The sequence below is a fragment of the Ischnura elegans genome, chromosome 8 (assembly GCF_921293095.1).
Source record: "Ischnura elegans chromosome 8, ioIscEleg1.1, whole genome shotgun sequence".
Lineage (NCBI taxonomy): Eukaryota > Metazoa > Arthropoda > Insecta > Odonata > Coenagrionidae > Ischnura > Ischnura elegans.
Window position 1 is genome coordinate 36,426,372 of NC_060253.1, and position 21,793 is coordinate 36,448,164.

Below are 21,793 nucleotides of genomic sequence, written 5' to 3' on the forward strand. Positions count from 1 at the left end.
AAATTGGAAGACAGCCAAGCAAGTGGCGTCATTTCAACAAGAAGCAGCCAAATCCTTGTAATTATTTTGGTCATGTATACCAATCAAACTCAGAAACTTTGAACACTTCTATCTGGTTGCAAAACCGAAATATGATACAGACACTGCTTACAATGTAGCATGTGCTGCTGCAAAGAGATGATGAATACCTTCCTTCTGACTGAGGACAGATGAATAACTTGAGTGGATGCCAATCATGGTTGAATTTGAAGTTGTTGCTCGAAAAGGTGGGCAGTCAGCTTAGTTTATGTCTCAAGAAATATTTCAGAATGTCCAAAAGAGTAGTGAAGCCAGGCTGAACCACAATTTTTGAACTATTCTTTGACAAAGAAGTCCTTACGCAGTTAGTTCAAAAGTCGAGTAAGTATGCATAATGGAGAACTTGCAAGGATTTTGTACAGGCAATTTAACTCATGCATCGTATAGAACATCAAAAATCTTCAATATGTATACTTCTCTTTAACCTGAGTGACGCATATTAACTGAACAATAGCGCTCTGAAAATAATTATATCGTTCTACGGCATTAATGACGCGTGACGTCATATATGCCGTTCCGTGGCATGGTAACCAGGCATAACAAAGTGTTTATCAGTTCGAGACGCTGGAAAATGGATTTACCTTGAGATATACATCTCCTGCGCTGTAGTACAAGTCTAAAGAAGTACGCAATCGGTTTTTATTTTACACTTAAGAGAATTATCGGCATGGAAGCTGGATATATTCGTGAGGAGTCCGGAAATCTGCCCGAAGTCGATTCTCCCATAATGATGGAGTACTTAATGAGCTGTGACAAGTAAACATCAGCTGAAATACGAAATGTAAAGGCTTTGCCGTAAGTATTTTATGTTATTTACAAGATAAATGAATATATAAATTGTTTTCATGTGAATTCTGTTGCAGTAGGCCGTCATTATTAGCAAAGTTGAGATAATACATGTGACCTTTTCGGAATGTTTACATTATGAATCTCTATTTCAGATCTATGAGAAGAGAATACATTGAGAGGGCGACTTGACGTGTGCCATTACAAAGATGTAATAATTGATATCGGGTGAAGTGTTTTTCTGGAACGTAAAGTTACGGCCAAAAATTATAATGCCACCATGGTGTTCGACGAAGCGTCGAAGACGATTTTGAGCATTGCCTGTCACGATTGCACAGCGTCGTCGGGTAATTATAATGCTTCGGCGTAATGATTCATTAGTACTAGTTATTAACTAATTCATGCATATCTTTATTAGTAGCTGAGACCACAGTTAATGGCTTTATAAGTACCTTTATGTTATGATGTATATTTGTAATGGTTTCAAGTAACTCTTAAATTTATTGTAATTTCATCAAAGTTTAGACGTGTACCGACGTTTTTTATAGACGAAATATGCAAGTAGAATCGATGGTAATATGGAAAATAATAATTTGTAAACAATAAAATGTGATTTATTTTTCTGGAAGATGACTAATGATGCAATGTTTACCACTTCATGTTTTAAGGGGGATGCAAGCATGCCTTCCCTGGCTTTCCTAGTGTGGCTCCACAACAAGAGCTTAGAGCCTTCCCCAACTGAAGTTGAGTGCTATTGGCGCAAACCACCTTTGTCTGGTGTGAGAAACCAACTCCTTATGGCCACTGATCTAGGAAATTTGAAGCCTGTGGACCCAATTCTTGGAATTGGTGATTTCAAGGACCGGGTATAGATGGACTGCAGGGAAAATAACGATCAATGTGTTCTGTTGGCTTACAACTCTCCCTCTCACTCCCTTGAGCAGTTGGACTTATTTCATTTGGGCATTTTATTTAAAACTCAAAATTTGACCCATAAGCTCTATGAGGATTCAGCTGACAGGTTTTCGGAGTTACTACCGCGTAGATTCATCTCTGCAGACGACAGTTTCACCGGCATTACAGCAGGCTTCTTCAGGTCAATGAAGTGGAGATCCGTGGTATCGCCCGTCTCTTAAACACCCCGTTGGAGGCCGGTGCAAGAAGCCTGCTGCAATGCCGGCGAAACTGTCGTCTGCAGAGATGAATCTACGCGGTAGTAACTCCAAAAACCTGTCAGCTGAATCCTCACCACACCGCGAAAGCCTACACAAGGAGCTCTATGAGGACTTCATTCAATTTGCTGCCAAAATTGACCCTGCCCCTTTGGTTACAAGCATCATCATTGACTGTTGGGCAGGCATCATGTCACCTGTGGCATAAGTTGAGGTATGCACGATTGGATGCCTCAATGATTTATACAGAGGCTAACTGTAAGATGGATGGTGGCGGTGCCCTTGCACAGCTGCTGTTGGGTGCTCGACCCTTTAAAATCACAGGGCCAATGAAGAGGGGGAAAGACCTAGAGGGTGATGTAATTATGTCATTAAGACGAGAGTTGGGTGTTAGTTTTGAAAATACAGGACTTTTATTGAAAACTGAACTCCCTGAATTTGTGGCATCGCCTGATTAGTTCTGAATATGTGGTAAAGGTGAAGTATCCCACATCTGAAACATGCAAGAATTATATTAGCAAATGTGGGAAAGTGGGCAGTAGATGCCGTACACAACTGCAACTCCAAATGTTGTTTTATGGGAAGGAAAAAGGAATATTGTGCGTTGCTGACCCTAAGAACGAAGTCATTTCCAAAATTGAAATTAAAATTGTCAATTATGATACAAATTTAGCGAAGACACTGGTTGACAGGGCCAGGGGATTCTGGAGAAAAAATATATTCCCACTGTTAATTAAAGCCCTTTGATTTCAATAAAATGTTTTTATGGATTTTACTTTACAATTTCTTTTAAAACCTTAATCCATTTAAATTTCACCAGAAGTCAACTGTCTATGTTAACAACCTATCTCTGTATTCCATAATTGGAATGGTTGGATTCTGGATGGCAAAATTTAAGTAATGTGAATATGAAAATATGAGCTACCTGAGAAAATATGAGGTGCTTCTAAACTTATGGTAACTGATTTCAGAGGTTTGTAGAATGTTTTTAATTCTTTTATTTACAAGTATTGCTATAATAATAGACAAGCTCTCACTGACTCATTAAATTTCAATAACTAATCACACTTCTTAATTATCTTATTTTCTAAATTTATCAATCCTGCAGCTATTTCATTGACATAAATTTATGCAATTTTTCTGACAATTTGCCATTTAAGTTACATTTCATTACCATATAAGGCTCCGCTGCGCTCCCCAAAACTCCGCCCGTGCACCTTTTCCCCGTTAGTGCCGCCCAGAGTCCCGGAGGAAGCGGCCCGAACGGCGGCCCCCGCTGCAGTACTACCTCGGAGTACTCGGAACGGCATATGTGACGTCAGACCCATGGAAACAACCACGCCCCCTTTCGAACGCCGTTTTTCGCGCCATTGGATTTTCGACAACTTTGAGAATTTTTATCTCAGGAACGAAGCGTTACCTAGCCCTCGGGTTTTTTGCGTTGTGCAAGATTCAACGTCCTCTATCTCCTCTATTTTTTTCAAAAAATGTGCAAGTTCTCCATTCTGCAACTGTAATGGCCCAAATGTAACACCTGAGTATTTGATAGTGTTTGAAGTAATAATACTAAAATTAAATTGAATTGAATTACTTTTTCTAAGGGAGTATAATACGGCTCCCAAACAATTGTGAGGCAGTTCACCAGAAATGAGTTTCTGTATAACACAATGAAACGTGACTGATTTCTTCGAATCATTATATTTATTCATTACTGTGATAACACCACTATGAAAAAATCAGTTAAGATGTGGAAAATGCACCCATTTACGGACATGGAAAAAGAAAGATTCAGTGGATATTTCAGGAAAAAACAATGCTTGAGTTTCAAAGAGTCGATAATATCCTATTTTGGAAGAAATGGCTATTAGCAATTCGTATGGGGTAGGCCAATAAAGTGTGGCTACAAAGTGTGGTGCCTCAGTAGCTCAGATAGCTATGTAGCAATTTACTACGCTGAATAACACTTTCTTAATGATTACTACGCTGAATAACACACTGGTGTGGTTTTAGCAGTGGAGCGTTTAATGCCACTTCAAATTACAGACTGAGTCATTGTTGGACGAGATGGCTTTTTCATATAGTGATGGCGAATGCCCAACGCCGTGCTGGAAGTTCCTGGAACATTCCGGATTTTCTCTGCTGCGTGTTGTGGCGGATATTGCACCATACTACTACCCCCCTTGAATGAGAGAGAGAGCGCCGACCCCAAAACGGTCTGGAGGATGGACGGTGCGGCCGGAGCAAGTGGTAATATCTGGTGATGGTGCTGATGGAGAAGGCTGAGAGTCCTCCTCAAGAAGATGGGCTGGCAGGAGATAGTCGATGGAAACAGTGGAAGGTTTTCCATTGATGTTTAGGGTATAAGTCTTTTTATTGTGGCTGAGAACAGGGTATGGTCCCGTGTAAGGTGGTTTTAGGGCTGGCCGCACAGCGTCTTGGCGAACAAAGACCTGGGAAGACGTGGCCAAGTCCTTGTGGATAAAGACACGCTGCGAGGAGATGTGGCGTGACGCAGGGGTCGGACGCAGATGTCTCATGTGGTCACGCAGCTGAGACTCTAGATCCGTTGAATCCAAATCTTGGTCAGAGTCTATGAAGAAGTCCCGGGGAAGGCGCAGTTGCTCCCCGAAGAGAAATTCAGCAGCGGTTGTTTGCAGGTCGGCTCTCCAAGTTGTGCAGAGGCCGAGAAGAACTGTGGATAGTGCATCCATCCATGAGTTGGAAGAGGAGCACATGAGGGCCACTTTGAGAACGCGATGTAGTCGTTCGACAAGTCCGTTGGCCTGAGGATGGTAGCTTGTGGTGTGTTATAGCGTTGCACCCAGAGTGGAGCAAAGTCGCTGGAAAAGAGAAGACACGAACTGTCGTCCACGGTCGCAAGTGATATGTTTAGGGCAGCCGTAGTGAGCGACCCATCCAAGAAGAAAAGTGCAGGAGACGCTGTATGCGATGATGTCTACTAGGGGTTCTGCAACAGGCCAGCAGGAGAACCAGTTGATAATTGTGAGGAGGTAGCGGTAGCCATAGCAAGGCAGGAGAGTTCCCACGAGATTCATGAGTATGTGTTCGAAACGCCTGGTTGGCAGAACAAAATCTCCGAGTGGCGTTGTGATGTGACGAGACACCTTGCAACGATGGCAGGAGAGGCAGCTGCGAGCCCATGCACGACAGTCCTTACGCATGGATGGCCAAACATATCGACGGGAGACAAGTTTTATGGTGGAGCTTGCACCAGGATGACTAAGGGAGTGGATGTTGTCAAAGATTTGCCGACGATATGGTGGAGTAACATAGGGGCGTGGAGTTGGCATGGAAGTGTTGCACCACAGTGTTTGTTTGTTTGTTCCGGGTACAGGCCTGCTTTGAAGCTGAAGAGCTGTACCACTGTGGAGTAGTCTTTGTAGTTCTTCGTTGTCGTCTTGGGAGCGAGAGACAGCAATGAAGTCAATCAGAGCTGTTGTGGATATGGATTCTACCCTGGAGAGACAGTCTGCGACGACGTTGTCCAGTCCGGAGATATGCCTCACGTCCAGGTGAATTGTGAGATAAATTCCAGGTGATTAAATTGTCATGGTGAGCAGCTGTCATTACTCCTATTTCAAGGGCCAAAGGCGTAAGATTTTTTGTGATTGGTGAAGTTGGTAAAATTGCGGGTTTATACAATTGGTCAAAAGTGCCTCACTGCTTGGTAGGCAACGTAGAGTTCGCGGTCGTAAGTGCTCCACTTCCGCTGTTAAGGCGTCAGCTTGCGAAAGAAGAAACCGAGTGGTTGCCAAGAGTTCCCAGAGAATTGCTGTAGGACGGTGGCAATTGCGGTTTGGCTAGCATCAACGACGAGAGCCAGAGGTGTCGAGTTGATTGGATGCGACAGGGTTACAGCCTGGGCGAGTCCAACTTTAGAGGCATCGAAACTCTGCTGAAGTTCCAGTATCCAGCAAATTGGAGTGGAGTTTTTACATCAGGACCTTGAAGCAGTGCATTGAGAGGTGCTTGTGTAGATGCAGCATGTGGTATTAGGCTGTCCCAAAAAAACACTTTTTTGGAAATTCCAAAATCGTCACTCGGATTTCGATGACCCTCGGGTATACAAGGATAGGCAAAAAAAGATTTTCGAAAAAGTTTAAATAATTAGGTAGCGAGGGGCGCCTAAATACCAACACCCTTAGTTTATCATATGATTTCCCAAAAAATGTCAAATTAAGGGTAATCAGGGTAAGTTGTGGCCCTTTGGGCTAAAATTTCGTCGGTTTTTGCGTATCTTTCACCGTTTAGGCTTTGCGGCCCGCGCAGCCTGGCGCCAAGAGTGGCGCTAAGCGATGCGGCTCGCGCGACGCGGCGCAACTGACGGCTGAGGCGGTCCCCCTCCCCTCCCACACCCCTCCTCCTCACCTGCCGTCGCCCGCCATGTTCGCATGCTTCAGTGACTCTGTCTCTCTCTAAAATTCAGATTTTGAACTCCTTTCGTAGACCAAATCATGTCGGCACGTATGGTAATAATCAATCTTATCCTTATTTTGGAAAATCGTTATAAATTTGTTAGCCTACTGAGAAAATTATTCAACAAAACCAGGTTTCAGTTGAACAAGCTCTTTCCTCGTACCCCCATTTAGCATTTACCGAAGTTGGGAAGCAATCTGCAGTAAATATTGCTTTTGTTCTTCGTCGTTTGAGATACTGCTATTTAATTCTATGATTGGGGCCACCCCCTCTCGGCCACATCATTCACCACCTTGAACTGTTTGATGTGATGTCGAGCTGTTTGGTAGCTTTCTGTTGTTTCCCAATTCTTAGGATATTTGTTGAGAAATTCATGCGATAGCTCACGAATAAAACATTCATTGAACTTGATGAAACAAAAAATGATAAATCTTACCTGTGCACGTTTCTAGTCACGGGCAATTTTTCAGAGATTGAACGAAATCATTTTCACGTTCATGCATTCGTTTCATCATTTTTATTTGATGTGACACGGCTTGATTGTCAAACGATTAATGAGAATAGTTCCTGGCTTAGCTTTTTTCGTTTGTTCCAAAGTTCGATCTGCTTCTTACGACCTTGGATCACATTCCACCTTTCTATGGCTGGTATCCGAGCTCTACCGTAAATCACGAGAGCAGTATGTACCCGTTAAATAGCACTGACGCTTATGGTGTGCTTCAACTTTCTCATTTGGAATAATAAAACTGATAGTAGATCACGCAATTTTGGTATGTGCTTGGTGTACGAAATTCAGATTTCTCTTTTATCCCGAGGGCGAAGATATAGCGGGCTCTTCTGATCACCTTCTTGGCTCCATGTCTACAGCTCAAACACAAACCACTATGTTCCTAGTATGCATACGCTTTTACACACTTAGACGCAAATTGGAAATGCAAGCGTTTAGAACGTATTGCAGAGCAAGAGTAAAGCCCACTGAATAACAGCACGATTCAGTAGACACGAAGCTGCCCCACAATGAACTGACTTCGCAATTCACAATGAAGGTCCGAAAGAGAACGGGGCGTAAGAATGTAATACCATGCCAATTACAGCAGTGGTATTAGCTTCTGTCCTTTCGCAGAAAAATGATTTTATGGCTTGGACATCAGAACTTTCAAAACCCTGTCTGGCGGGGCATGAAGGTTATAAACTATGGAGGGTCAATGAGAGAACCCTTAATAGTTGCTGCCAAGGTCGGTAAAAGCCAGGTCGTGTCACGCTCCCATAGTGCATTTCGGTTTGATCATTTTGGTTCTCACCTGACCGTAGTTAGCGTGGTGTGTATACGGAGCGTGTGGAATAATTTCGAAAAATGGTGTGTTGCAGTGCTCCGAATTGCTCCAATTCCTCCAGAAAAGGAGTAAGACTGTTTCGATTTCCTTCTGATCCAAAAAGAAGGGCTGTGTGGCTCATAAATTGTCGAAGAGACAAATGGAAACCTTCTACCACATCGCGCTTGTGTGAGGTAAGCTAGTGACAATTTCACAAGTGTTTTTGCCTGGAATTGGGCCTTGTAAGTATTTGTATATTTAACTTAATGCTTAATAATGCTAGTAGCAATGTATCTCGAAGAGGGGACTTCTCATAGTAGAAATATAGGCTTCTTTCAAGTTGCTGTGAACAACGTGGCTTGGCACTAGCAAATGTTGACATGGGTTCATCACGTTTTGCCTTGGATTAATATTGAGTAATACTATAAGTGCCATATTTTCCAATATTTTTTATTACTTCGGGTTATGTTATGTTACGGGGACTTCTCGTAGTAGAAATATAGGCTTCTTTCAAGTTGCTGTAAACAACGTGCTTGGCACTAGCAAATGTTGACATGGGTTCATCACGTTTTGCCTTGGATTAATATTCAGTAATTCCATAAGTGCCATATTTTCCAATATTTTTTATTACTTCGGGTTATGTTATGTTACGGGGTCTTCTCGTAGTAGAAATATAGGCTTCTTTCAAGTTGCTGTAAACAACGTGGCTTGGCACTAGCAAATGTTGACATGGGTTCATCACGTTTTGCCTTGGATTAATATTGAGTAATTCCATAAGTGCCATATTTTCCAATATTTTTTATTACTTCGGGTTATGAAGCATGTGTATTATTCAGGAAACAGTGAAATTTCATTCTAGATTAATAGACTAATATAATTGCATGTAAGCTCACTTGCGCTAGTATAAATTTCTATTTTTATTTTATGCGCACTATGGGTTATACCTTCGCTTTACGGAAGTGTTTCAATTCTTAAGAATATTGTTATTATTTAGGTTCATTTCACTGAGGAGCAGTATGAGAGTCGCCGACAGGATGGCCGCAAGCTACTAAAACGAACTGCGATTCCAACAGTGTTTCGCTTCCCACATCTCTCAAGAGCTCCTGCTTTCAGTCGAGCTCCCCCAAAAAGTAGAGTTCTGGAAGAAGGTAAGTATTTTGAATATGAATTATAGAAAGTGAACAAATCGGCGACAGCCGTAGTCTTTCCGTATAATTGGTTTACAATTTTGGAAGTCGTAAGGCTTTGAGTCTAACGCATGTATTCCTTATACGATTATGCACAGCAATCATTGATGGACAGCATAATGGTCCCACCGACCCAGAAAACATCCCGTGTGATGAAGGAGAATTGGTGGAAGAAGCAGGCGATGACGATAGTCAACAGGACGAGGTCTCGCGGCTTAAGAAGGAAATTCGAAGGCTGCAGGCAAAAGTAAGTACTGTGATGTTTGTTACAGCAAATTTATTTTTACATAATGTGTGATTAACGATATTTCTCAGCGAAAAGTTATAAATTATGATTGTGAATTACAACAGAAGACTTATGAGCTATTTTTTTAAAAATTGATGCAATGTCTCAATTCAGTTGAAAACCATTTGGGGTAGTTACTACTTTTAACCTGGATTACTGGTGTAAAACAACAAATTAAATCATTTAAAATTGAGTAAAATAGAGACATACCTTCATTAACACTAAGGGGGCACAGAATTTCAGCCCAGTTTATCACTTCTAAGTGACTAGAGATTGAAAGAAAATCACAATTCTTAAAATCATACATACTAAGACAATCAGGAATGTTGCTAGCTGTTTTAGTCTTAAGGCTAAGTCTTGTAGATATTGGGGGATGGTGAATATCAATGGGAAGTAAACTTTCAGTAGCTGAGACTAATGTGCAGTGAGTTCATGAGTTATGCAATGGCATATTGATTTCTCTGTTTGTACGTAATTCAATTTTTCCATTATTAAACTTTTTTTTAGTATCACTGTTGTTGAAGTGATATTTGTGTGATGCTACGTTATACACACCCGAATTGTTGTAACTTATTACTTAATCCATGGGCTCCTATGCATAAATTTTATAAATCCTCTATTAGTTTTAGTATTAGTTAAGAGTATTTATTTTAACGTTATCTGGTACTGTAGGAGAATGTCTGGAAACTATGACTTAGTTCTAATCTATGGTCTATTATTAGGGAGTCGATTAATGTGTGAGCTATGTGATTATCAATGTCAGTTTCAGTGGAGATTTTTTTAACTTAGTGCAGCCATTGTGAGTTGAATGTATGTGATTGTGGACATCGGTCTAATTTGAGGAAAGGTTAATGAGAGTGAAAAAGGAATGAAAAGGGAAAAATAGGTGAAATCCATCCCATCATTTATTTAATATTTAAATTGTGCAATGATATCAGCCCGTTTTATAGTGGTTAAGTGTAATTTAAGGTCTAATTCATGTCAAAAGTTGTAAATATACAACATTGCAACATATATTATTCACTATATTACATTACCTACAGTAGGATATGTGTCATTTCCATTAACAATTATGAAATAGACCGAATACATGTTAATGGTCTGATGTTATTGTTGTGAACATTATGCTGTTTTTAAGAATTGTTGTGATAATTCTTAAAACAGTTCTTAATCATAAAATTATTTTACAAAAAATATATTTCTGTAGAAAATGAAAAATGTAAGAAATTTTTACAGCATTTGCAAAGGTCATTATGCAGTGCTCATGCTGTTAGTATCTTCTTCCAGGAACATTCTGTTGTGGCCACTAGTTTTCAATTTCACTCAAAGTAGCTTAATCTTCCCGCACATTAATCACTGTTCACTGTAACGGCAATATCCATAGTCTCAACAACATAGGCCAACAGACAGCGTAGAAGATTTAGTCTGCCATTAACAGCAAATTGTTATTCACAGAGCCAATCCTCTCACCCCAGGTCAGTAATAAAAAGACCAGGGAACCACACCGATGAAGTGTATTGCATTGTTCAATGAAGTCTTCAGTAATGTGGAATAATGGAATAGGAATTTCTCGGTTGTGTTTATATGGTTCCCTTATTCACTCCTCATGATAGAATGTTACAGTTTTGTCAGAGAGTAGTATATCATATTCTTGCTTATTAAATATTGTCTTACCCTGCAGGCGTGCTAAAAATGGTGTAACATTGATGTCTGCATTCTTCCAGGAATACGATCAAGTTTCTTGGTAAATGACTTCAGTTTTGCTGACTCCTCATAGCATTTTCAGGTCAAAGGTCCTTTCCTTAAACCCTAGGACACTTCGATGGAAAGACCTTTGACGTGAAGATGGTTGCAGTAGAGTCAGTGAAACTGTTGTCAATCAAACATCAAAAGTGGTCAAATACTCAAAGAAATGCAGATATCATTCAGTAAGCACCATGAAAATGTGCGAGCCAATGTTATCTCATTAACATTTCCAGGTCCTGAAGCTGACTAAGGAGAAAGAGGAGATGCAGAGGAAGCTGGAGCATTTGTTTGAGCCGGACCAAATGCTGAACTTAGAGAATAAAGGGAGCAGTAATCCGTACCCGTGGTCTGAAAAGACTGTAAAGAAGGCTCTACAAATAAGGGCTGCCACTGGGCAGAAAGGGTACGCATACCTATGCAATATAGGCTTCCCCCTCCCCTCATATAGGACCCTGTGTAGAAGGATTGAGGCATCCTCCTTTGCTCCAGGGTTGCAGCGGGACATAATTCATTGGCTTGGTGTCAAACTTGCAAAGGAAGCCAATTACTCCAAGAACTGCGTCCTCTGCATTGATGAGATGCAGTTAAGGCCAACGTTGGAGTATGACAAAGGCCTGAAAACATTCATTGGTACGATTTCACCTGAAATTTGCCGGGAAGGTGAAGAGGATGTGTGTCACCTGGCTACTCATGCCTTGGCATTTGTAGTTAGAGGTCTTGCCCTTCACTGGAAGCAGGTGGTTGGCTATTTTCTCACTGGGGAGTCCATTGAGGCACCAAAGCTTTGGGCTGCCATTAAAGAAATAGTTATCCTGCTTGGTAATTGTGGCATGAATGTCGTTTGTGTCTCAAGTGACATGGGACCAAACAACACAAGATTGTGGGGTTATTTAGGTATACACTCCACAAAATTTCAGGTGTCCAACTCGGTCCCCCACCCAGCATCAAATGGAAAATTATATTTCATGCCTGATGTCCCTCATTTATTGAAAAATGTTAGGAACAGCTTGCTGTCGAATGAAATTCAATTACCGGAGTACGTTGTCCGTGAACATCATTTATTTACTGATACTGTGACGTTGGACCATGTAAGGAAGATCATTGAGTTGCAGGAAGGAAGGGGGCTAAAGCTTACCCCAAAGCTTACTCTTGCCCATGTTACCCCTTCCAAGTTTCAAAAAATGAGGGTAGAGCATGCTTCCAGCGTGTTGAGCCACACTACAGCTAGTGCTCTTCAGTTCTTTGTGGCAGAAGAACTTATACCACAGGAGGCATTGAGCACTGCATGGTTTCTTCAGCAAATGAATTCCTGGTTTGACCTCATGAATTCCAGGGTTAAGTTCGATGCTTTGGGGAAGGACAATGCTGAGACGAAACTAAGTGCAATGGAGGACTTTGTTACAATGATAAAGGGCCTTACATTTAATCGGAAAATTCAATGGAAGCCTATCCAAACTGGTATACAGTTGGCTACCAAGACTGTTATGGCATTGCACAATGACCTGGTGGTTAATGGCGACATGGAATACCTGTTGACATCCAGGTTGACCACTGACTGTGTGGAAAACCTTTTTTCACAGATAAGAGGTCAGGGGGATATGCATCCCACCCCTACTAAACTGAGACACAGTATTAAACTCATCAGTGTGTCTCAGTACCTCCATGTGCCTAAGTACTCCTCATACCTTTGCGATGATGATGAGTATTACATTGATTTCCTGAAGCGGAAACCTGAACTTCCTGAGGATTTAGATGTGGGGGATAGTGTCGAATTGCCAGTGGAGGAGGATTGGTATGACATTATTGACGAGAATGTCATGTATTATGTATGTGGATGGGCTGTGTTTGCTGTATTGAAGCATTTAGAATGTGATGCATGTACTGATGCCATTAAGTCCCCACTGCCTCTAGAAAATTTGGCCCATGGTTGGACATCCATTGTGGAGAAGAGAAATCTTTGCCATCCAACAGCCTCCATTTTGCAGATTTTAACCCACGTGGAGAGTCTGTTTAGGTCCAGTGTGGGCATCATTGTACACCAGAGGAATGCTCAGCTCTACCTTCTTGAGGTAACGAAGAAGCTCTGGGAAGAGAGTGTGGTTGGTTTTCCAACTTGCCACTCGGTACTGGACTTGGTTATCAAGAAGTACCTTTCATTGAGACTGCACATATATGGCCATGAGGTAACAAAGGCATTGAAACCCTCAGTTTCCTATGGAAGCAAAAGTGCATATATGCAGTCTGTTTCCAGAGTGTGACATTCGGTGATTTGATTGTGTTTATAATATTCTGTTTTCTGTAAGTGTTATGTGTACCTTTATATATGTTTGGAGGGAGCCCCCCTCGATGGACACCACCTTTTCGCGGTGAGGGGGATTATGTACTCCTGGTATTGGTTAGCAAACAGTCCTGATATTATCAAGATCTGGAAGCTGAGTGATATGCAAAGAAGAGATCAACCATAGGAGGCATACGAAGAGTGTCCACTTAACGGCGATATAAAGGAATGGAACATTATGATATAAGAATAATTACACATGATGAGTGATCTTCATTGGCAATGTTTAAGGATAATTTAATTAAACGGGGTGTATGATTCAAAAACGAAGTCAACTTCACAAAGCTGTCTGGGAGAGTCTACTCATGTGTAAGTAGATGTGTTTAACTCATCTGTGCTTCCTTTCCCGTTTATATTTTCAAGGATGTCCTTATAATTATTTTCTTTCTTCTAGGTTGATTTTTCATTATTGGTTTGGTGAATCGTGACCGAGTTAGCCATGATAGTTGTTAAATGATTTGAAGAATGGAATAACATCTGTGTTAACTATGGGAGCAAGTGAGTTTCATTCGGAACATTGTGGAAACAGTCTATGAAGATGAATGATTGGCAAGCATGAGTAAGTAGTTGCATTTTTCATTTGTCTTGCCTTTTCCAAATGTGTCCAAGGATGTCCTTATAATTATTTTCTTTCTTCTAGGTTGATCTTTCATCATTGGTTTGGTGAATCGTGAACGAGTTAGCCATGATAGTTGTTAAATGATTTGAAGAATGGTATAACATCTGTATTAACTATGGGAGCAAGTGAGTTTCATTCGGAACATTGTGGAAACAGTCTATGAAGATGAATGATTGGCAAGCATGAGTAAGTAGTTGCATTTTTCATTTGTCTTGCCTTTTCCAAATGTGTCCAAGGATGTCCTTATAATTATTTTCTTTCTTCTAGGTTGATCTTTCATCATTGGTTTGGTGAATCGTGAACGAGTTAGCCATGATAGTTGTTAAATGATTTGAAGAATGGTATAACATCTGTATTAACTATGGGAGCAAGTGAGTTTCATTCGGAACATTGTGGAAACAGTCTATGAAGATGAATGATTGGCAAGCATGAGTAAGTAGTTGCATTTTTCATTTGTCTTGCCTTTTCCAAATGTGTCCAAGGATGTCCTTATAATTATTTTCTTTCTTCTAGGTTGATCTTTCATCATTGGTTTGGTGAATCGTGAACGAGTTAGCCATGATAGTTGTTAAATGATTTGAAGAATGGTATAACATCTGTATTAACTATGGGAGCAAGTGAGTTTCATTCGGAACATTGTGGAAACAGTCTATGAAGATGAATGATTGGCAAGCATGAGTAAGTAGTTGCATTTTTCATTTGTCTTGCCTTTTCCAAATGTGTCCAAGGATGTCCTTATAATTATTTTCTTTCTTCTAGGTTGATCTTTCATCATTGGTTTGGTGAATCGTGAACGAGTTAGCCATGATAGTTGTTAAATGATTTGAAGAATGGTATAACATCTGTATTAACTATGGGAGCAAGTGAGTTTCATTCGGAACATTGTGGAAACAGTCTATGAAGATGAATGATTGGCAAGCATGAGTAAGTAGTTGCATTTTTCATTTGTCTTGCCTTTTCCAAATGTGTCCAAGGATGTCCTTATAATTATTTTCTTTCTTCTAGGTTGATCTGTCTTCAAAGGTGGAGCGAATGAGATACCCATCAGGGAAATTGCTTTAGGAAAATCTTAGTATTTTTGACCTGTGGGGATGGATAAGTCCGATTATCTTCGGTAACGTTGGTGAAGTAAGTTTGATAAGGTGTCTCTAATCTGTCTCTTAAGTTAGATAAAATCAGGTCCTTGCTGTTATAATGCAAGAATTTGGAAGGTAGTGAGTCAAGGCTGTGCTTGTCACTGATAACTTTAAGCATTTACCTGGATGAAGCCATCCATGACAATAAGGAAGAGGATTAGTGAGTGAATGTAAATGGAGAAAAAATTATCATGCTAAAATTTATTTCTGACATTGCCATCATTTCGGAAACAAAGAAGGTTTGGCAACCATCATTGTTTACATGAGTCAGGGAATGCTTTGAATCGTTGAAGCCTTTACTTTGTAGAATTCAATTTTTTATGGTTGGAAGGAAATACTTAGCTTTTCTAGAAAAACACACACTTTATTGCCGACTAGTTTCGGTTACACTGTACCATTTTCAAGACTTTTTTTTCGACTACAGTACTATATCAAAGTGAGCCTTAGACAATTAAGGCAGGTAAAGTGCAATGATAGATGCTACTGTATGTAGGATAAATGTAGTGCTACAGATATATGAAGTGGATTTCATGGATTGAGTTAGTAATGGGGAAGTCCTAAGAAGATTAGGAGAGAGGTCTAGCCTCATGGAAACCTTTATAAAAGACAGAACAATCTAATAGGCCACATGTTATACGTAATGGCCTGATGAAGACAATGGTCGAGAGACAAGTGGATGGCAAGAATGGAAGAGGATGCCTAAAAAAAATGTGGAATAGGTGAAGAAGGATGTGAAACAGAAGAAATATTTAGGGGTGAAAAGATTAGTTAATATGATAATTGAGCGGGTAGCTGCATCAAGAAATCTTAGGATTTTTTACCAGTGGGGATGATGAAGACCGATAATCTTTGGAAACCATGATGAAATAAGCTGGATAAGCTGTCTCATGACAACACATGTGTGAGTACATGATTCTTTCATAGCCCTTTCATTGATATGTATTTCCAAGGTTATTCTAATTTTTTTCTCTTCCAGGTGGAAGTAGCTGTGTTATATGGTCAATAAGAGGGTGAAATGTCACTGATAGGACCTTTCAAAATGATGTGAATTGCGGATTGATATCTGTAGAATTTAAGGAAGCAAGTGAGAGTGTCACGGGAAACACTTTTGAAAAAAGTTTGAGGAGATGTTTCAGGAGAACACATGTGTGAGTAAGTGATTCTTTCATAGCCCTTTCATTGATATGTATTTCCAAGGTTATTCTAATTTTTTTCTCTTCCAGGTGGAAGTAGCTGTGTTATATGGTCAATAAGAGGGTGAAATGTCACTGATAGGACCTTTCAAAATGATGTGAATTGCGGATTGATATCTGTAGAATTTAAGGAAGCAAGTGAGAGTGTCACGGGAAACACTTTTGAAAAAAGTTTGAGGAGATGTTTCAGGAGAACACATGTGTGAGTAAGTGATTCTTTCATAGCCCTTTCATTGATATGTATTTCCAAGGTTATTCTAATTTTTTTCTCTTCCAGGTGGAAGTAGCTGTGTTATATGGTCAATAAGAGGGTGAAATGTTACTGATAGGACCTTTCAAAATGATGTGAATTGCGGATTGATATCTGTACAATTTAAGGAAGCAAGTGAGAGTGTCACGGAAAACACTTTTGAAAAAAGTTTGAGGAGATGTTTCAGGAGAACACATGTGTGAGTAAATGATTCTTTCATAGCCCTTTCATTGATATGTATTTCCAAGGTTATTCTAATTTTTTTCTCTTCCAGGTGGAAGTAGCTGTGTTATATGGTCAATAAGAGGGTGAAATGTTACTGATAGGACCTTTCAAAATGATGTGAATTGCGGATTGATATCTGTACAATTTAAGGAAGCAAGTGAGAGTGTCACGGAAAACACTTTTGAAAAAAGTTTGAGGAGATGTTTCAGGAGAACACATGTGTGAGTAAATGATTCTTTCATAGCCCTTTCATTGATATGTATTTCCAAGGTTATTCTAATTTTTTTCTCTTCCAGGTGGAAGTAGCTGTGTTATATGGTCAATAAGAGGGTGAAATGTCACTGATAGGACCTTTCAAAATGATGTGAATTGCGGATTGATATCTGTAGAATTTAAGGAAGCAAGTGAGAGTGTCACGGGAAACACTTTTGAAAAAAGTTTGAGGAGATGTTTCAGGAGAACACATGTGTGAGTAAGTGATTCTTTCATAGCCCTTTCATTGATATGTATTTCCAAGGTTATTCTAATTTTTTTCTCTTCCAGGTGGAAGTAGCTGTGTTATATGGTCAATAAGAGGGTGAAATGTTACTGATAGGACCTTTCAAAATGATGTGAATTGCGGATTGATATCTGTAGAATTTAAGGAAGCAAGTGAGAGTGTCACGGGAAACACTTTTGAAAAAAGTTTGAGGAGATGTCTCAGGAGAACACATGAGTGAGTAAATGATTCTTTCATAGCCCTTTCATTGATATGTATTTCCAAGGTTATTCTAATTTTTTTCTCTTCCAGGTGGAAGTAGCTGTGTTATATGGTCAATAAGAGGGTGAAATGTTACTGATAGGACCTTTCAAAATGATGTGAATTGCGGATTGATATCTGTAGAATTTAAGGAAGCAAGTGAGAGTGTCACGGGAAACACTTTTGAAAAAAGTTTGAGGAGATGTCTCAGGAGAACACATGAGTGAGTAAATGATTCTTTCATAGCCCTTTCATTGATATGTATTTCCAAGGTTATTCTAATTTTTTTCTCTTCCAGGTGGAAGTAGCTGTGTTATATGGTCAATAAGAGGGTGAAATGTTACTGATAGGACCTTTCAAAATGATGTGAATTGCGGATTGATATCTGTAGAATTTAAGGAAGCAAGTGAGAGTGTCACGGGAAACACTTTTGAAAAAAGTTTGAGGAGATGTCTCAGGAGAACACATGAGTGAGTAAATGATTCTTTCATAGCCCTTTCATTGATATGTATTTCCAAGGTTATTCTAATTTTTTTCTCTTCCAGGTGGAAGTAGCTGTGTTATATGGTCAATAAGAGGGTGAAATGTTACTGATAGGACCTTTCAAAATGATGTGAATTGCGGATTGATATCTGTAGAATTTAAGGAAGCAAGTGAGAGTGTCACGGGAAACACTTTAGAAAAAAGTTTGAGGAGATGTCTCAGGAGAACACATGAGTGAGTAAATGATTATTTCATAGCCCTTTCATTGATATGTACTTTCAAGGTTATTCTAATCCTTATTTTTTTTCTTCCAGGTGGAAGTAGCTGTGTTATATGGTCAATAAGAGGGGGAAATGTTACTGATAGGACCTTTCAAAATGATGTGAATTGCGGATTGATATCTGTAGAATTTAAGGAAGCAAGTGAGAGTGTCACGGGAAACACTTTAGAAAAAAGTTTGAGGAGATGTCTCAGGAGAACACATGAGTGAATAAATGATTCTTTCATAGCCCTTTCATTGATATGTATTTTCAAGGTTATTCTAATCCTTATTTTTTTTCTTCCAGGCGGAAGTAGCTGTGTTATATGGTCAATAAGAGGGGGAAATGTTACTGATTTATTAATTATTTGCCCAGTTTTCCCCTTTTGGGTAATTTCTTTTTAAAATTTGGGTTGCAGAGAACAACAGGGAACTTCTTCATTATTGGCATTAATGGGCTTGAGTTACTTGAGAACATGATAGAATACTTGTTGGTATGATCAGGCTTTCATGTATCAGGCTAATGTAATGTTAAATGACATTTTGACTTTATTCTTAAATTTGATTAATATCTGAGACATAACTTCTTTATGAAAATAGGAAATGTCTTTTTCATGTGGGAGTGTTAGAACTTATTTCAATAATGATTATGTGCTTAGTTTTCCCATCCTTTTTTGAGCTAAATATTTTTATTCTTTCTAGGTTGAGTTTGGGAACTGGAAAATACATTCTAATGGCATGAACTGGTATATGCTATTGGAGTATATGAGACCTTATGCATTGCTGTGAACTTGTCATTTTGCAGGCATATGGTAATGGTGAATGGCATTTCAACTTTATTTTACATATTTGGATAATGTGTGAGACTACTGCAATCTGCAATCCTTGGGAATTATGTAATATGTACTGTTTCCGATAGTCTTTTTAATTGTATTTCAGGTTTGCAAGGATTTTTTAGGATCTTACATCAGGAGGAATATCAGTATATTTAGAAGTTGATGATTTTAAGTATGGAATTGATGTTTAGTACAATCCATTTATTTGAAGATATTATTCTATTAACTACAAACACAATTACATAGTTCTGATTTTTTCGGGATCATGGTATAAGTATTGTTGGGTATTCTATACACTGACCTATAATGATAACTTGGATGAACATAACTTTTTCCTTTTGAATGTTGATTTCCCATGAACATACTTGTGCATCTCAAAATGAATGGTTTGTTCAATTAATTACATTGTTAACTCTTCGGTTTACTTTGTCTCATGGTATTTATATGTTGTGTTTTCCAGCAGCCTGGTGCAGTGGATAATCATGAACTATTTGAAAAACTGTTCTTCTTAATCCGGGACAGGATACTATGCATTAAGTGGCAGTCTGCATTTGTAATCCTGAGGGTGATACCTGTTGTGTGGACGTTACTGCTACATTTGCCAGCATTAGCAAAATCATCATTCCTTAAAGTCTAGACATTATGGCAGTGCACCTTTATATGGATATTTTAAAAGCCTTAAATTATGTGCATCTGTTTTGAAATTAGTTTGATCAAATTGTACTACTATTTCAACAAAATTATATTTATTTATTCTGGAAAAATGTTCTATTGCCCATGACTTTCCGTTTTAATGATCAAACATTACTTTATATGACTGTAATTGTAAATAGTTATGTGATTTACTGAACTGTGGAGATTGTAGTGAATTTTATTATAATATAAGGATCTGATTACGATGTGCCAGCATTTTTTATTTCTATCCAGCAATTCATCTCAATAAGTATTTTAATTGTTAATGGTCTGGGTGTAATTTGGAATGCATTTGCTCTGTGCTGAATTAAATGCAGTTGCAGTTGGATTATTTGTCATGGTTCTTAGAAAATTGGCAAGCAGATGGTTCTAGTATTACATACTTGATTTGGAGTAGCTATGTTAACAAATTCACAACCCTCTTAGATCAGTCATCCTATCGCTTGGTTTGGGCATTTTTCGAGAGTCGAACCAAGGTCCTCAGACTAAAATACCGCCCGTATTATCAGGTATGCTATAATTTCCTATAACCTTGGGAGATTTCATGAATCTAATTTCATAAATGAAGGAATGAAACATGGTTCCTTGTACCTATTCACCCGGATCGCTGAAGACAATTTTTGTTGTGTGGGTTGGGGATTTTTTCAGAGTTGAACCGAGATCTTCAGGGTCAAAACCGCCCTTATTATCAAGTATAATGTAATAAACTATGACCGTGGAAAATTCCATGCACCGGACTTCCTAATTAAGGAAGCTAGACATGGTGCCTTAAACCCATGCATCCAGAGCGCTGCAGTGCGAAATTTATTTTTCCCGTGAGTTGACAATTTTTCTAGAGTCGAACCGAGGTCTTCAGTGTCAAAAACTGCCCGTGTTCGCAAGTATATTATAATTATCTATGACCATGGAAAATTTCATGTACCAGACTTCCTAAATAAGGAGGCTAGACATGGTGCCTTACAACCCATGCATCCAGAGCGCTGCAGTGCGAAATTTATTTTTCCCGTGAGTTGACAATTTTTCTAGAGTCGAACCGAGGTCTTCAGTGTCAAAAACTGCCCGTATTCGCAAGTATATTATAATTATCTATGACCATGGAAAATTTCATGTACCAGACTTCCTAAATAAGGAAGCTAGACATGGTGCCTTACAACCCATGCATCCAGAGCGCTGCAGTGCGAAATTTATTTTTCCCGTGAGTTGACAATTTTTCTAGAGTCGAACCGAGGTCTTCAGTGTCAAAAACTGCCCGTATTCGCAAGTATATTATAATTATCTATGACCATGGAAAATTTCATGTACCAGACTTCCTAAATAAGGAAGCTAGACATGGTGCCTTACAACCCATGCATCCAGAGCGCTGCAGTGCGAAATTTATTTTTCCCGTGAGTTGACAATTTTTCTAGAGTCGAACCGAGGTCTTCAGTGTCAAAAACTGCCCGTGTTCGCAAGTATATTATAATTATCTATGACCATGGAAAATTTCATGTACCAGACTTCCTAAATAAGGAGGCTAGACATGGTGCCTTACAACCCATGCATCCAGAGCGCTGCAGTGCGAAATTTATTTTTCCCGTGAGTTGACAATTTTTCTAGAGTCGAACCGAGGTCTTCAGTGTCAAAAACTGCCCGTATTCGCAAGTATATTATAATTATCTATGACCATGGAAAATTTCATGTACCAGACTTCCTAAATAAGGAAGCTAGACATGGTGCCTTACAACCCATGCATCCAGAGCGCTGCAGTGCGAAATTTATTTTTCCCGTGAGTTGACAATTTTTCTAGAGTCGAACCGAGGTCTTCAGTGTCAAAAACTGCCCGTATTCGCAAGTATATTATAATTATCTATGACCATGGAAAATTTCATGTACCAGACTTCCTAAATAAGGAAGCTAGACATGGTGCCTTACAACCCATGCATCCAGAGCGCTGCAGTGCGAAATTTATTTTTCCCGTGAGTTGACAATTTTTCTAGAGTCGAACCGAGGTCTTCAGTGTCAAAAACTGCCCGTATTC

At 39.3% G+C, this 21,793-nt stretch overlaps 1 protein-coding gene and 1 long non-coding RNA gene across 3 annotated transcripts in view; one reads left to right on the plus strand and one right to left on the minus strand.

Annotated features, from left to right (window-relative positions):
- The window catches only part of LOC124164245 (probable ATP-dependent RNA helicase DDX20), a 38,740-nt gene that overhangs the window by 10,612 nt on the left and 6,335 nt on the right, over nucleotides 1-21,793 (minus strand). The gene's annotated exons all lie outside the window — the stretch shown is intronic.
- LOC124164248 lies at nucleotides 19,216-19,684 on the plus strand. 2 transcript variants are annotated; one of them, XR_006865997.1, is made up of 2 exons: nucleotides 19,216-19,255; nucleotides 19,547-19,684. It is a non-coding gene; the product is annotated as an uncharacterized LOC124164248 (long non-coding RNA). The 2 variants fall into 2 exon arrangements; XR_006865996.1 differs by having other exon boundaries at nucleotides 19,221-19,255; nucleotides 19,544-19,684.